This window comes from Eptatretus burgeri, chromosome 1 (assembly GCF_056783735.1).
Source record: "Eptatretus burgeri isolate ZD-2024b chromosome 1, Ebu_testis_v1, whole genome shotgun sequence".
In the NCBI taxonomy this organism is placed as follows: Eukaryota; Metazoa; Chordata; class Myxini; order Myxiniformes; family Myxinidae; genus Eptatretus; species Eptatretus burgeri.
The window spans coordinates 55545066-55561388 of NC_140961.1; the positions used below are offsets into that span (position 1 = coordinate 55545066).

Consider the following 16323-nt stretch of genomic DNA (forward strand, 5'->3'; position numbering starts at 1 on the left):
TGTAATGTACAATTAAGGTGACCAGTCTCCGGTCATAGTGTCAATGTAAAAAGGGTAGATGAGTTTAACCACGGTTTTAAAAGAGAAGGCGGAGCCCACAGAGCATTCATAGTAAACCAATGTTTACAAAAACGTTACAATTTTGTTTTTTTCAATTTTTTTCTCAGATGTCGAAGGTTCGAAAATGGAATGACAGCTATGTCAAGTTTGGATTCACGAATGTTAGTCAATATGGCGTGGACTGCGCGCAATGTCTGCACTGCTCGGTCGTGATGTCAAATGCGTCACTACGTCCTTCCAAACTTTCAAACCATCGCGACAAGATGCATCCCAGAAGGAAGGAAGATAATATCGACGCTCCATCTGCGAAACGATCATGATATGACCGTGAAGCGACACTTCCCAAATTTGGATTCCGGCCAGAAGAAAAACCTGCTCTTCAATCCAGATACGAAGTGGCATACCGAATTGCGAAGTGCAAGAAGCCGCACACTATTGCTGAGGACCTTATCAATCCATGTACAGAGAAAATGGTGGAATTGATGATCGGACCAGAGGCGAAAAAGAAGATCCAGCAAGTTTCGCTCCCAAATGACACGATCCGACGACGGATTGACGACATCGCCGCTGATGTGTGCCGTCAAGTGTGCTCCGAAATCAAACAAAGCACGCTCCAGGCTAGCCTTCAATTAGACGAGTCTACCGACACAGCCCTGGAGAGCCAGTTGATCGCCTTCGCTCGCTACGAGAGAAAGGGAAAGATGAAGGAAGAGTTCTTGTTCTGCAATACCCTACCAACCACAACGACAGTGGCAGATATCAAAGCTATTGTGGACTCTTTTTTTTTTTGAAGCTAATGGACTCGGTTGGCAGAATTTCAAGCACATTTGTACTGATGGTGCCCCAGCGATGGTCGGCGTCAGAGGAGGGTTCGTCACGCTTGTGAAGAACGAATGGCCCCATGTAACGTCCTCCCACTGTTCACTACACCGATACGCTCTTGCGTCAAAGACTCTTCCGCCTCGTTTGCTGGAAGTCATGGATGTTGCGGACAAAGTGATCAACTTCATTCGTGCGAAGGCCAAAAATCATCGGCTCTTCCAACTCCTGGCTAACGAAATGGGAGCGGAACATGTTGGACTTCTGTTCCACACCAAAGTCCGTTGGCTATCGAGGGGGAAATGCCTCTCTCGGCTGTATGAACTCCGGGTTGAGGTGGAAATCTTCCTGCGAGACAACGAAAACAACTTCCATGTCCACTTCGACAATGAAGAGTTCGTCATGATGCTCGCCTACCTGGCCGATATATTCGGCCGACTCAACAAAATGAACCAGTCCTTGCAAGGCCGTGATGTGACAGTCAGTGACGTTCAAGACAAGCTTGCCAGACTGTCTGCTAGAATGGAAGTCTGGCAGGCATGAATCAAGGCCGGGTCCACTGCCTCGTTTCCTTTCTTGGACGAGCACCTGCAGACGCAGAGGGTTGAGCTTCCCGTCGGCATCAAAGATTCCATCACTAGACATCTCGACAATCTCTCCGCTGAGTTCAAATCGTATTTCGACGATGCACCGTTGGATGTTCCGTGGCACAAAGACCCGTTTAACGCCAAAATTGAACCTACTGAAGACGAAGCAGAGGAGCTGGCAGAGTTGAAGGTTTCAAAACCAATGAAGCTGGTCTTCAGTAACAAAGAAGACCACTCCACCTTCTGGTTGTCTGTTCAGGATGCGTATCCACTACTCAGCAAGAAGGCATGCGTAATGCTCATTCAATTCGCCACAACATATCTTTGCGAATCTGGATTTTCTGACCTTGCAACCATTAAAAGAAAGTCCAGAAACCGTCTTGACGTTGGGAACGATATTCGCCTTGTTGTGTCCAAGACGGAGCTGGACATAAGAGGCCTCGGCAGACAAGCCCAACAGCAAGTGTCTCATTGATTGTATTGCTTAGAAAAATGTTTACTTTGATTTATCTTTTAAGACTGAGTAAATAAATTTCATAAAACGAAATCTGCATCTTTTATTGAAGGGCAGGGGACCACGAATGTTAAGCAACTCGGTAGGGGGGGCCATGGGCCATCAAAGGTTGAGAAACGCTGGGTTAGCCCAATGGCACCTGCATAGCCCCACGGAGCTCGATTTTTCATTTTCCTCCCAAGATCAAGGTCACAAGGTCACGAACTTAGAAAATTGCGAATTTTGACATAAAAATATATCTTCTCCGAGGGGTTTGTCGAATCTGGCAGGGGTTTCGGTATTTGGTAAGCCCAATGGCAGCAGCATAGCCCCACGGAGCTCGATTTTTCATTTTCGTCCAAAGGTCAAGGTCACAAGGTCACAAACTTAGAAAATTGCGAATTGTGTTTTTCGGGTTGAGCCGATTTCAATTTTCATCTTCTCCTAGGGGGTTTGTCGAATATGGCAGGGGTTTCCGTATTTGGTTAGCCCAATGGCACCTGCATAGCCCCACGGAGCTCGATTTTTCATTTTCCTCCCAAGGTCAAGGTCACAAGGTCACAAACTTAGAAAATTGTGAATTTTGACATAAAATATATCTCCGAGGGGTTTGTCGAATATGGCAGGGGTTTCGGTATTTGGTTAGCCCAATGGCACCTGCATAGCCCCACGGAGCTCGATTTTTCATTTTCGTTCCAAGGTCAAAGTCACAAGGTCACGAACTTAGAAAATTGTGAATTTTGACATAAAATATATCTTCTCCGAGGGGTTTGTCGAATATGGCAGGGGTTTCGGTATTTGGTTAGCCCAATGGCACCTGCATAGCCCCACGGAGCTCGATTTTTCATTTTCGTTCCAAGGTCAAAGTCACAAGGTCACGAACTTAGAAAATTGCGAATTTTGACATAAAAATCATACGACCGCCCAAACTTTGAGAGCTAGGATGACAATATTTTTTATGCATAATCTTGAGGTCATTCCCCACCTAAAGTCTTGAAACCATTTTGCGCTATCTCGAATACCTTGCCCGTGGCGCCCCCTTCAAGTTTGTTTTTACGCTGATTTCATCAAAGTATGGATAATCCGAGGAATGCGAAATGCCATTTAGCCTATATGATGTTATATTGTTCCTGGAATGTTCAGAGGAAGTTTTGCACCAAAGGTCATAATCCTTGACCTTTGACCTTTAAAGTTCACAAAGGTCAAATTTTCCAAGTTGTGGAAATCGAACCGGGTTTTCGACCTTCTTCGACAAACTAACTCCATTCAGCTATAGCACGTATCCTGTTTCTTTATTTTAATGTCCACAACATTGTTTTGTGACCTTTAAAGGTTATGCAAAGGTCAAATTTTTTAAGTTGTTGAACGAAACCGAGTTTTCGACATTTTGCAGCTAATAACCTGTCACTCGTACCACATCATGTTGATAATTTTTATAACTTGGTCAAACATCACATTGTCTCATCCTTGACTTCTGAAACAATCTACATCGTCAAATACCGCTCGTGAACCATCGTCGTCCTCAGACTTGTCTCTCTATATTTTCATTTCAAACAGCATCATTCCACTCACAAATCATTACTACATCATTCATTTAACCGGAATAAATCCACGTACAAGGACACCAAAAAAAAAACATTAAAATCTTCGTTTCAAGATATTTATTTAAGAAAAAAAAACAACAACGACGAAGTAGAAAGTGAAGCCATATCTATTCATTAAACCAAACATGAATTTCTGATAATGTGGATGTTTAAATGACTGTGAGCCTCCTTTGACCACGAACACTTTCTTTGTTGAAAGAAATGTGGTTCTGATTCTTATGCATCATACTCTGCTGCAGAGCGTCGGTGCTGCTGAAGCATTTCTTTGCAACAGTTACACTACACTACGTAGTTTGCCATGACTTTCCCAGCAGCAGTTATGGGCGAATTTTTGTAATACAGCCTTGGTGCACACAATGGCTTGCCTACCACCAACTAATGCCGACAGACGGGATGCTCAGTTTAACGTCAATCTGAGGGATGGCACAAACATTGATGAATCGATCACTCTGCCTGTGAAATATGAGGATGACAGTTTATAGCTGGGTCAAGATACTAACCCAGGCAAAACACCTTAAAGATGAGTGTGCGTACCTCATGGCCATCCTGGTAGCTGTGAATGGTGCAGGAACATCTCTCGAAATTAGAGAGAAAAAACCTTTTTCTATTTCTCTGTCTGTCTGTCTGTCTGTCTGTCTGTCTGTCTGTCTGTCTGTCTGTCTGTCTGTCTGTCTGTCTGTCTGTTTGTCTCCTGCACTTCTCCTGAGGTGGATAGAGATGGGAGATGTGGTTGGTGTCCAACATCTGTCATATTATGAATGCAATAATGATTGTCCCCAAGGGGAATATATCGGAGATCTTGGGTTCCTATATTATATAAACAAATATTTTCCCATGTTTATCACCAGGTACATTTCCGGTTCTTTTATTGATCAGTTTTGGTCCATTACCTTGTAACCAATGACTCATGATCGAATGTGGCGAAATGTTGGTAAAGGTGGCTAATTGTCAGAGTCGTTCCTGACGTCATTGGCTACCTGTGTCGCCGTTCAAAAAAGCGCGCCAAATTTTCACGTGGAAATGCACCCATTGGTTGAAACCAAGGGAATTGAACATCACAGAAGGCTTCACGCAGACGACAGCCCAAAACTGAATGAAGTGATGAAATCGCAGTGGTTCTGAGTCACTGGGAGGGCAATGCTTCGCTCACTTTTTAAATGCATGTTCGTGAGAGTCGCGCACAAGCAGCGACTACGACCGGACATCGTGCTCGGTAAAACCGGACATTTTGCCTTCGACAAATGCCCAGACAAGGTCTTCATCTTAACGAAGTCTCGTTCACTTTAGAACACTCCACAGAAGGATTTCGCTCGTGTTCATCAGTAATCGAGTGCGTGCAGCCATTGGGGCATCAAAGAGAATAGCCGCACAAATGGGTTTCAAAATCGAGAGGACCATCAGGGGCGTGGAAATCACGTCGTTCTGTACAAGCGAAAAGGGGCAAATAATGAAGATCTGAAGAAACAGGTGGAAAGGTGGAGATGGAGGAAAAAAAAGACCGCGAAGGATTAATGAGGATCACAGCCCGGATGAAGATACAGACACAAAGAGCGATCGTCCCAGCTGTTGGTGCGACCGTTGGCCATGAGACACTATTTTAGCCTCGCGGGCTCGCCTTTCACCATGACTGCAAGGGGACGCACCTCTCGACATACGAAATGGCAATTAAATTTTCTTACTTTATTTTACTCGAACATACAAAGCAATCCAGTGATGTGAAAATGGCCAAAAATGGGAAAAGCAATTGGTTGATGCAGAACTGCAGGTATAGGTGAGTGTCCAAATTGATAAAGCAAGCATGTCACACCACACACACACACACGGAGCAGGATTAGAAGAGCACACAATAACACTTTGCCTTTCATCAGCTGCTTTTAAAAGTACACCCCATAGAGCATTAAATCAGCGGTTCCATTACACCCAGACGAGCTAAATAAAACGGCAATCCATTTTAACGAGGCCAGTGGTGAAAGTCATAAATCACAGGGCGTTGAGTTCTAATGCATACTAAGCTGCGTTTTCGCCAATCGATAACCGGTCATTGTGTGTGGTATGCATTTATGTTATACCGGTCATTTAATCCCCGTCTTCGTAAATGAGTAGTGTGTTAACACTCGATGGATCGCTGCAATGGATGGCTTCTCTCGGCCGTTGGGCCGCAGGACCGACCCTCATAATTACAGACAGCGCATAAGACGGAGAGGAATTCCTGTGCGGGTTTTCTGCGCCGGGACGAGCCGGCGCCAGGACGTGTCGCGTGCTCCCTGCACGACGGATGCCCGGGGGTGGGGTGCGTGGGGTCTCCCGACGGGCGGTGAGGAAGCGAAGGGTGGCTCCCGGAGAGAACATATCGATTTCCTTCCGAGCATCCATCTCGGCGACCTCCGAAGAAAATGCATCTTTAAATATTAACTGCCAGCCTGACGGCGGCATGCGATCGGTGGGCTGGGTACGTTGTAGGTCGAGGAAGGGAGAGTGTTTGCTGTGAGGGCGTGGGGTGAAATGCCGTCTTCACTCGGTCTTGTCTTCCAATATTGAAGTCATTATACCCACATGTTGGCTTTCTCAAAGTTCTACGGTGTCTCTAAATTACTGCCAATTCTAAACACTGCTTCGCTCTTTAAATCACGCGAATTATGTCATGCAATTATTTCCTCCAAACATATTTGCAGAGCTCAAAAAGGTTCTATGAATGAGACACACTCAAATAGTACAAGGCATGCCAAATAGGTATTGGTGTGTGTGTGTGTGTGTGTCGTTATCTTCATATGCAGGTTCCAGAAGGTGGAACAGAGTCCTCCCAGGTCTCGAAATATCCACCTCCATTTTGGTAAGAGATCATGATTAATGGATCAAGTTGTGAAGTTTTCTTGGTCTGAGTTCTGTTCTGAGGGATCTTTTCAGGATCGTCACTGGGTTCCAGACAGCCTCCAACTGTAGTTTGTTTCTGCTGATGTTCCCAGGAATGGTTTGAAGGATCTTTGTGAGGGTGTTCTTCATCATTCCCATTGCTTCATTTATCACTGGCACAATTTTGGCATTCTTCAACTTCCAAGATCTTTTCATTTCCTTCTTGAGGTCTTAATATTGCATCATTTTCTTGATTTCTGCATTATTTAGACAAAAAAATTCTGGGTACTGAAACCTCAATTAACAAATCCTTCTTTTCCTTTTTGTATCTGAGTACTGTGTCCGGTCGCAGTGCTTTGTTTTCTATGTTCACGCTGGATGGGATCATCAGGTTGTACATGTGCATTCCATCCTCGTTTTCAATGATCGCCTTTGGTTATTGTTTCCATGAATTTTGTGGAAATGGGAAATTGAAATTTTTGTGGATGTGCCAGTGGATTACTCCTCATATTTGGTTGTGCCTTTGTGTGTACAGCTGTTCTGATACGAGTTTTTTTTTCATCCCAATAGGAGGTGACTCATGCTAGCTGTGTCTACCAGGCAAAATATACACCTGTCCGATTGACACAGTCCTGCCATCTTTGTAAAGCCGTTGGTGGAGTGTCCTTGGTCTTGGGCATTTATTATTGCAGGTTCGTTCTCTGTCACAATTGAGCTGACCTCTTATTAGCCATTCCAATGAGCCTTCTTTGTCTATCCCCAATGTTTCTGACTTTTTTCGAATTTTCCTGCTCTTTTGTCTTTCTCTCATTTGTCGCTGTATTTTGATATTTGTAAGTAAATTGATATTTCACCTTATATATTGTGTTTGTCTTTCTTGCATCTGTATGTGTTGATGTTTCATTTTGGTGCAGGACATCTTCTATTTGCACCTGTTTTTGGAAGTTTCTTGCAAGGTGAGTGAGAGATACCTTTTCTGGTTTGTTGTCTTCATGATTGCATACAAATTGTATTCTGTAGTCTGTTGAAGTTATCCTGTACTCCGCTAATCCTACAGTCCTTACGATGTGCACTTGATTGAGTTCCAGCAGGCCACCACCTCCTTATTTTCTGAGCAGGTACATTATTGGGAGGCACTGGTTTTTATAGAACATGTTGTGGATAATATAATGAGTTTCCTTATTTTGATATCTAGTTTTTCGATTTTTTTTATTGCGGCCAGTTTACTATTCTGCAGCTGCATTGAAATCCTGGTACTGCTTGTTCGTTTATGGCTTTGATTTTGTTCCTTGTGGAGAGGGATGTTTTCAGGATCAGCCTCGTTCTATCCAGATATTCTTTGGCAATTGTTTTGTGAATTGCCTTGTGATATACAGTGCCTTCAGAAAGTATTCACAGCCCTTGACTTTTTCACATTTTGTTGTGTTACAGCCTGAAATCAAAGTTGAATTTTTTAATTGATCAAAAAAAAAAAATTGTCGCCGATCTACCCAAAATACTCCATAATGACAAAGTGAAAACATGTTTTTCGAAATTTTTACAAGTTAATCAAGGATGAAAATCTGAAATGTCTTGCGTCAATAAGTATTCAACCCCCTGAGTCAATACTTTGTTGAAGCGCATTTCGCAGAGAATACAGCTTTGAGGCTTCTTGGGTACATGTATCTGTATTAGCTTTGCACATCTGGATTTGGGGATTTTCTCTCATTCTTCTTTGCAGATTTGCTCAAGCTATGTCAACTTGGATGGGGAGTGTCAGTGAATAGCAATCTTCAAGTCTTTCCAATGATTCTCAATGAGATCCAAGTCTGGGCTTTGGCTGGGCCACTCAAGGACTTTCACATTCTTGTTCTGAAGCCATTCCAGTGTTGCTTTTGCTGTATGCTTGGAACCATTGTCCTGTTGGAACATAAATCACTGCAGTCTAAGATCTTTTGCACTTTGAAGCAGGCTCTCCTCAAGGATTTCTCTGTGGTTCACTCCATTCATTCTTCCCTCTATCCTTACAAGTCTTCCAGTCCCTGCCACTGAAAAGCACCCTCAGAGTATGATGCTGCCACCACCATGCTTCACAGTGGGGATGGTATTAGATGAGTGATGAGCTGTGCTCAGTTTCTGCCAGACATAACATTTTCCATTCAGGCCAAAGAGTTCAATTTTGATCTCATCAGACCACAGAATATTTTGCCTCATGCTCTCAGAGTCTTTCACATGCCTTTTTCTCAGGAGTGGATTACGTCTGGCCACTCTCCCATAAAGCCTGGATTTGTGAAGTGCTGCAAAGACTGTTGTCCTTCCAACAGGTTCTCCCATCTCAGCCAAGGAACTCTGTAGTTCTGTCAGAGTGGTCATTGGGTTCTTAGTCACCTCCAAGACTAAGGTCCTTCTTGCTCAGTTTGGTTAGATGGCCAGCTCTAGGAAGAATCTGAGTAGTTCCATTTTCTTTCCATTTCCTAATTATAGAGCTCACTGTGCTCTTGGGAACTTTCAATACTCTATAAATTGTTTTATACCTTTCCCCAGATCTATGCCTCCTCACAATTATATCTTGGGAGTTCTATGGACAGTTCCTTGGACTTCATGGTTGAATTTATGCTCTGACATGCACTGTCAACTGTGGGATCATATTTAGAAAGGTGTGTTTCTGTATACATCATGTCAAATTCATTGAATTGGCCACAGGTGGACTCCAATTAAGTTGTGGAGACATCTCAAGGATGATCAAAGGAAATTGGATGCACCTGAGCTCAATTTGGAGTGTCATTACAAAGGGGTTGAATACTTATTGACAACAAGACATTATTTTGATCTCATCAGATCTCATCAGCTTTTCACTTTTAGTTGATTTGTAAAAAATTCTCAATCATGTTTCACTTTGTCATTATGGCGTATTTTTGTGTTAATCAGTGACAAAAAATTTCAATTGAACTCATTTTAAATTCAGACTGAAACACAACAAAATGTGATAAAATCAAGAGGTATGAATACTTTCTGAAGACTGTATTTGGTGGCCTCTTCTACTCCAGGGTATTTGTAAGATGCTTCAGTGTCTAGCTCTTGTATTGTTGTATTTCGGTCGATTTTTTTGTTGTCCATTTTTGTTGGTTGACCTTGCATGAATGTGCACTTGCCATACTTATCTAAGCCAAATTCCATTTGGATGCAGGGCAACGCATCACATATCTGTTCCATCCACTTTGTGCCTTTCAAGCCTTTCGGCTTATATACTGATTAAAGATGCTCCTCCAACTGTGTTCATTGAGGAGGCCAGATCATATCTAGAACCTACAAGTGCCACCTACCACATATAAGTACCATAGCACCACTAGCGGTGAAACTAGTCGGTAGTTTTGCTTTTCCTCGACTTGGTGACAGCATTTGAATTTGACATCTTTGCACAGCTTGAGGCCCTTCCGGGTTTACAGTCATGACGTCATCATGATGGTATGATCACGGCATTTGTGCAGTTTGGAGAGCTTCAATAATCACATTTCCAGAAATGCTGACTGTTAAAACAACGGTGATGCTTCCTCATTGATTGGTGGAAGAGAACACATTTGTGGCACTTTTAGGCAATATATACATATATATATATATATATATATATATATATATATATATATATTTTTTTTTTCAAGAAGAAGAAGGAGGTTCTTCCAACCAAAAGTGAAAAACTAGATTGACTCTGCTAATTTGAGCAAAAAAGCGAGAGCAGACACGGTCTCAGGGCAACGTTTCACCAGCTTCACAGCCGGCTTCATCAGGCACAATAGACGTGCCTGATGGCCTATTGTGCTTGATGAAGCCAGCTGTCAAGCCAGCGAAACGTTGCCCTGAAAACGGGTCTGCTCTTGCCTTTTTGCTCAAATTAGTGGAGTCAATATAGTATAATCCCTTTAAAATGTGCAATCCCAATTGCCCCAATTATATATATATATATATATATATATATATATATATATATATATATATATATATATATATATATATATATATATATATATATATATATATATATATATAATATTGTTGCGGTTCTCAGTACCGCATGCATACAACAGATAGGTGTCCCAAGACTGTTATTCCATTATTATACATGTAGATAGTCCCCTTCCTTTTGTTTAGCAGGACAACAAGGGAGCGTTGCGATCATCTAATAGCTCGGGTTGTTTAAATCATTTTTCTTCTTCATTCATCCCCACTCTTCTTCTTTTCTGATTATTCCTGAGGTAAATCAGCCAAGTGCGCCTTGGAGGCCAGCGTGTGCGGCACCGCGGTGGGGAAACTGCTGCGCGTGTGGCACCACGGTGGGGAAATTGCAGCAAGTCATGTCGTGTGCTAGTTGGTGCTGGACTGTCGGCTTGAGCTTCTGATGGTCTGGGGAGTCGTGGAAATCATCAGTGGTGGAAATGCAGCAAGTTCGTCGCTGCACTATCTTCTTCCCACCACTTGTGAGAGGTTGCTGTCATGAGCTGAGCATGGACTGGGTAATGACTTAAAACAGGAGCTACCTTGCATCTGTCAACCTTAGTCATTGTTGAGATTTAATTATACTTCTTATTCTGTCCAGATGGGGGCCTTGTTCTCTATTTTTTTAGTCTGGCTGTAACAAAAAAATACTATGTTTTCTGAATGAAGTTCCAAGTTATTACAGTTGGAAGCGAGTAAAATGTTTGACACAAATTGTCCAACTAATTGTCTCCCATGTGGAGTGAACAGCTCACCTTTAGAAGTGAAAAGTTGTGGTCCAGCAAAGTTTTAATTGAAGAGCCCTGCTCATTCTTCATTATCTGCAGTGATAGGATTTCCTTCAGCATTAGCTTTGGCTCGTAACAATTACTGGGCCAGAACAACATCTTCCTTCTTCCTTGCTCTTCCACAATGTGTTGAAGAAGAGATTGGTTGATTGCTGTATTTTCATGAGTAAATGTCTTTCCATCAATCGATCTCATTACAGAGTTGTGATAGGATATCTGGTGTTGCAATCTGTTCAATTTAGTTATCTTGGATAGTAAGCCTGTCTTCGTGTGTAGTGTGTTGAATCATTGTTTGTATTGCATGCAGGATATTTTTTTATGTGGCGAAGTTGTTTGGTGGTATCTTGGTTGTTGGAAATATGAGAATTACAATGAGAGGGTTATTAACCTCTGCCATCGAAGATGGATGGAGGTTACTGTTTTCACCCCTGTCTGTTTGTTTGTTTGTGAACAGTATTACGGAAAAACTCCTTGACGGATTTTGATGAAACTTGGTGGAGGGATTAGGTATGGTCCAAGGATCATGCTATTAGATTTTGGACTTGGTCAAAAGTCCAATATGGCCGCTATGGCGGCCATTTTGAAAAAATATTTGAATTTTTGTTTTTGCATTTCTACATGTTTTAAGTGATTTCTAACCCCCCCCCAAAAAAAAAAATTGTTAGAGAAAGAAAAAACAAAATTTTGCAACTATTTTTTCAACAAAATTTCGATTTTTTTTTTTGCATTTCTACATGTTATAAGTGATTTCCAACAAAAAAAAAACATGCCAAAATTATAATTGCGGCTGATTTTGGAACTTCAGGTGGATATACCCACGTAAAATCAATTTCTGTCTCAAGGAATCTAGTTATGACGAATGAATTGAGTTTGTAAAAGTTAAAAGTAAAATGGAAAGTTGCAAACTAGAACTCTGTGAGCACTGTTGACGTCAAATTGAATGAATAGGATATCAGGTTCACTTGAGTGACCTAGCAGTATTGGCGGCGGAGGTTTTGCACTCTCCATAGTGCTTCCCCTCTAGTACAGTATGTTTCACTGTGGACATAGGAAACCTTCATAGTACTTTCCTGTCACAGTGTTTCATTGCATATATGGGCAGAGTACCCACCCGATGGGCAATCATGCTCCAAGCATGCCACACGTTCGTCTGACACATACCTTTATTTGGGCAGTGTATAGGCAACTGACAGCTGCCTCATTTGCACCTTAAAAAAAAAACAAAAAAAAAACTCAGGTGACGTGCAAGTAGGGTGAAGGTACTTATTCTGGCTCACTTTCCCCATGTAAAGTGAATGGGGATTCTCAGCGATTCATATTTTTTTTTCCCCTAAAAAAATAAACCCCCTTTTTATCCCAAGGTATATTTATTTGTCTCCCCTTTTTACCTAGGGGCACTTTTTTTTTAAATAACCAATGCATATTGTTTAGCTCACTCATTGAACCTAAAAAGATTTGTTCATTCTCAAAATCCTTCAATAGTTTAATTTTCTTTGCACAATAATCCCCATCTAAAATATTTTAAAAGAAAACATTTGAATCTTTATATTTTTCAAGATACCCCTTTTGTGTCATTATGAAATGATATACTTCTCTTAATGCTCTCATCTGACTACCTCCTGAGTTGCATATCATTTTGAGATTGTAGTAAATTATTTTTCCATTGTTCAATTGATAATCATCAAAGTTTTCAGTCCATTCAAGGATATTATTTTTTTTTTCTTTACATCCTCTAACTTACTAGTTTTTAAATTGATTCGCTTATTTGTTTTATTTACCTTTGTTTTAGTTATTTTTTCAATAAGACTTATTTCACATTTTTCACATTCATTATGTTTTCCATTTATATACCAAGACTGAGATTTTCTCCACCCTTTGGTTTGATTAATACTTGGTTCGACCATTTATGTTTTGTGAAAAATGTGGCGGTAGCCCTTAAAAACCCTAACCCATCTTCCCATCGTTAAAACTTGTCCATATGGAACACAATCTATTCTATACACTCTATCATACAATATCCAAATGGAGCACAATCTATTCCATTCTCTAAAATAAATCTATCATCAAAGGCTCCTAATGCCTTTTTATTTACTTCTTCACTATATATCTTATGTTTATAACTTCTTATTGTATTCATTTTCCTATATTCTTCTTTCATATTCATCAAACAATTATAATAATTTCCAAAAGTTATTGATTTATTTTATTTCATATTTCTTTATTCCCTTTAACCTTTTATCAATCTGATTACCATACTTTTAAGCATATGCCTTTGCTCTCAAACCAATAAACTCACTCATTACTTTTCCACCCAACTCATCCTTAAACTTACCAATAACCTTTTCATTCTTTTTTGAAAATAACTCTCTTCTTAGTAAAATTAGTTGTATCATATACTCCAATATTTTTCTTCATTTCTTTATAAACATCATCAGTTTTTATATCCAGAATAAAACTATCAGTGTCTATATATACAACAATGAAACATTTTCACCATGCTCTTTCTTTAAGCCATTATACAAATAATTATAGATCAATATCTTTGATAAATCAAGAACTGCTGTTCCAATATAAATTGCTTTATCCATTACAATACTTTCCTTTTTCATATAAATTGCAGAAAAGTTCTCTGAAAAAACTTCTTCTCTCTCAAAACTTGGTTTATTTATCAATCTAGAAGCTTCTTTCCAAGATATTGCAAATCTAATGTTTTGCCTCTTTCGAACATTCTCTATTGTCTTTCCAAAGACAGCATTATTTATCAATTTATAGAATTCCCCTTCAAATTTTACTTTTGTATTTGTTCTCAAATCTGTATTGAATTCAATATACTTTTTCATGAAAGAACTTTGTTTAAATTTTAAAACTCTATGAATTTATCTCCTCTCAATCCTTCTCTCAAAAACTGTTTCAAGCTTCTCTGATGCAAAATATATCCTTCTTTATCAGAGAATGTTGTTAATAACTTTTCTGTTGATTTACCTTTCATATTAAAACTTTTATGATAATCACTTAACCATTCTTTCTTTGGGGTTTCTTTCTCACATGCAAAAGGAAGGTCTTTATGCTTATTATGAAGATCACTCGGGTACCTCAAATCAACTTCAAAATAATAACCTTCTTTTTCCTCATTCAATTCCTCTTGAGAAGAAATAACAATATTCATCAAAGCCTTTTCATAATCCTTTTCTTCCACCCACTCTAATTTATCGTTAGGCAGAGATTGATACATTGCCCATCCATAGAAATTATTAGCATCAAAATACATCAAATAATTACTAATAAAATAATTTTTCACTATCATAATTTGGAAGATATTTATTATTTGCTTTAGCATATCTTTTTGAACATACTTGTGATATTCCACCTCTCTTGGACTTCTCAATCATCAAAAGCACATCTACATTACTGATTAAATCTATATCTTGTTTTGTCATTTTCAACATTGCACTCCAAGCTAAACCAGGAGCTGTGAAATTGTGGGCAGGATCTAATCCATACCAATTTTTATTATGACAGAGTGATCTAAAAGCTTCAAACACATCAGCTAACAATAAAACAACTGTTTTTAGATACAAATCATGATATTCTCCAAGGTTCTTTATCTTAAATATTTTCCAAATTTCTTGTGCGTGTTTATATTCCTTATCACTTATATCTTTTTCATAAAGGTTATTATAGAAACTTTCTTTTGAAGGAAGTTGTGTTTCTTTAAATCTCATAAATGAATCCATATATTCATCCATCTACTAGCATAACCCGCGCTCTGCGCGACATGTTGGGGTGGGTGTGTTTGAGAAAGGAACTGATGCAGAGTATCAGTAGTAATTTTACTTTAATGCATTAAGTAGAATACGATTTCACTGTTTCAGAACCATTTTATTTACTTTTTTTGTACCATGCACCTCATATGGTCTTTGAGATAATGTAAGCTGAATATCACGTTACTCGAGCGCAGAACAAAGTCGAAGATAGCGCGACACGAAACCACAAACTCGGAAATAATATACAAGATAATTCCAGCAGTGTGTGTGTGTGTGTGTGTGTGTGTGTGTGTGTGTGTGTGTGTGTGTGTGTGTGTGTGTGTGTGTGTGTGTGTGTGTGTGTGTGTTTGTGTGTGTGACCACTGTTTCTCGACAACCACTGGTCCGATCTAATTGAAACTTTCCAGATATATTGCTGGGGACCTGTGGATGTGCCTTTTCAAGGTTTGATATTAATCGGACAAGTGCTTTCCAAGTTATGGCCATTTATTTACCAAACCAATGACAAGACGCCTTGTTGCGTGGGCGTGGCCGATGGGGAAGGGAAGCTCAGTCGCGTTCCCCATTACAGGTTACAACGTTCGGACTTCCGGATAGTGATGACCGTGTATTCTAATAATTTCTCAATTTCTTATGCGCATGTATAGATAAACACAATGCCCCAAGTTATGATCATTTTCATATTTGACGATGCATAAATTTCGGTAACATCAGAGTGCTGGTATGCTCCGAACCAGGAAGTAAATTTTTTTCTCTCTCTTCTCTTCTCTTTTTGTTTTTCCTTGCCATGACATTGCGAAAAGGTAAAATACATTGGCGCTCATTGAATAATTGGGTATTAAAACTAAATTGCGAATAATTGTAACTGCGAATAATATGCGAACTTCCGGGCCATGCATGTACGGGCACGCGAGAGCGAAGAAACGGCCTGTGTGGTTGTTGTTGTTGTTGCTCGCAATTTGAATATTTATTTATTTATTTTTTTTTTTTTACGGGCACGTACTCGTAAGGATAAATTCCCTTGTTTGTAAGAATTTTCTCTTTACTTTGAATTTCATTCCTTGTTTGAATTTCCTCTCGAGTTAGAATTCCCTCTTTAATCAGAATTTCCTCTTGAGTTAAAATTTCATTCATTGTTCGAATTTTTATTATAATTAGAATTTCATCTTCAGTTAGAATTTTTTCATTAATTTCCTCATTCATTAGAATTTCCTCTTTACTTTGAATTCTCTCTTTAATCTGAATTTCCTCTTTAGTTAGAATTTCCTCTTTTGGAAAGAATGAATTAAGATTTGGAAAAGTCTCTGTGGAGCTGAGATTTGATGCTGGAGAGGCCAGTGGTGTTCCCATAAACGTGGAAGAATCTAGAAACCTAATACGAGTTAAAGG

General features: G+C 39.8%; 1 long non-coding RNA gene across 1 annotated transcript; it reads left to right on the plus strand.

Annotated features, from left to right (window-relative positions):
* The first annotated feature begins 6337 nt into the window (after positions 1-6337).
* On the plus strand, positions 6338-7522 carry LOC147034529 (uncharacterized). The gene is made up of 3 exons (XR_015059179.1): positions 6338-6393; positions 6984-7105; positions 7328-7522. It is a non-coding gene; the product is annotated as an uncharacterized LOC147034529 (long non-coding RNA).
* Positions 7523-16323: the final 8801 nt, after the last annotated feature.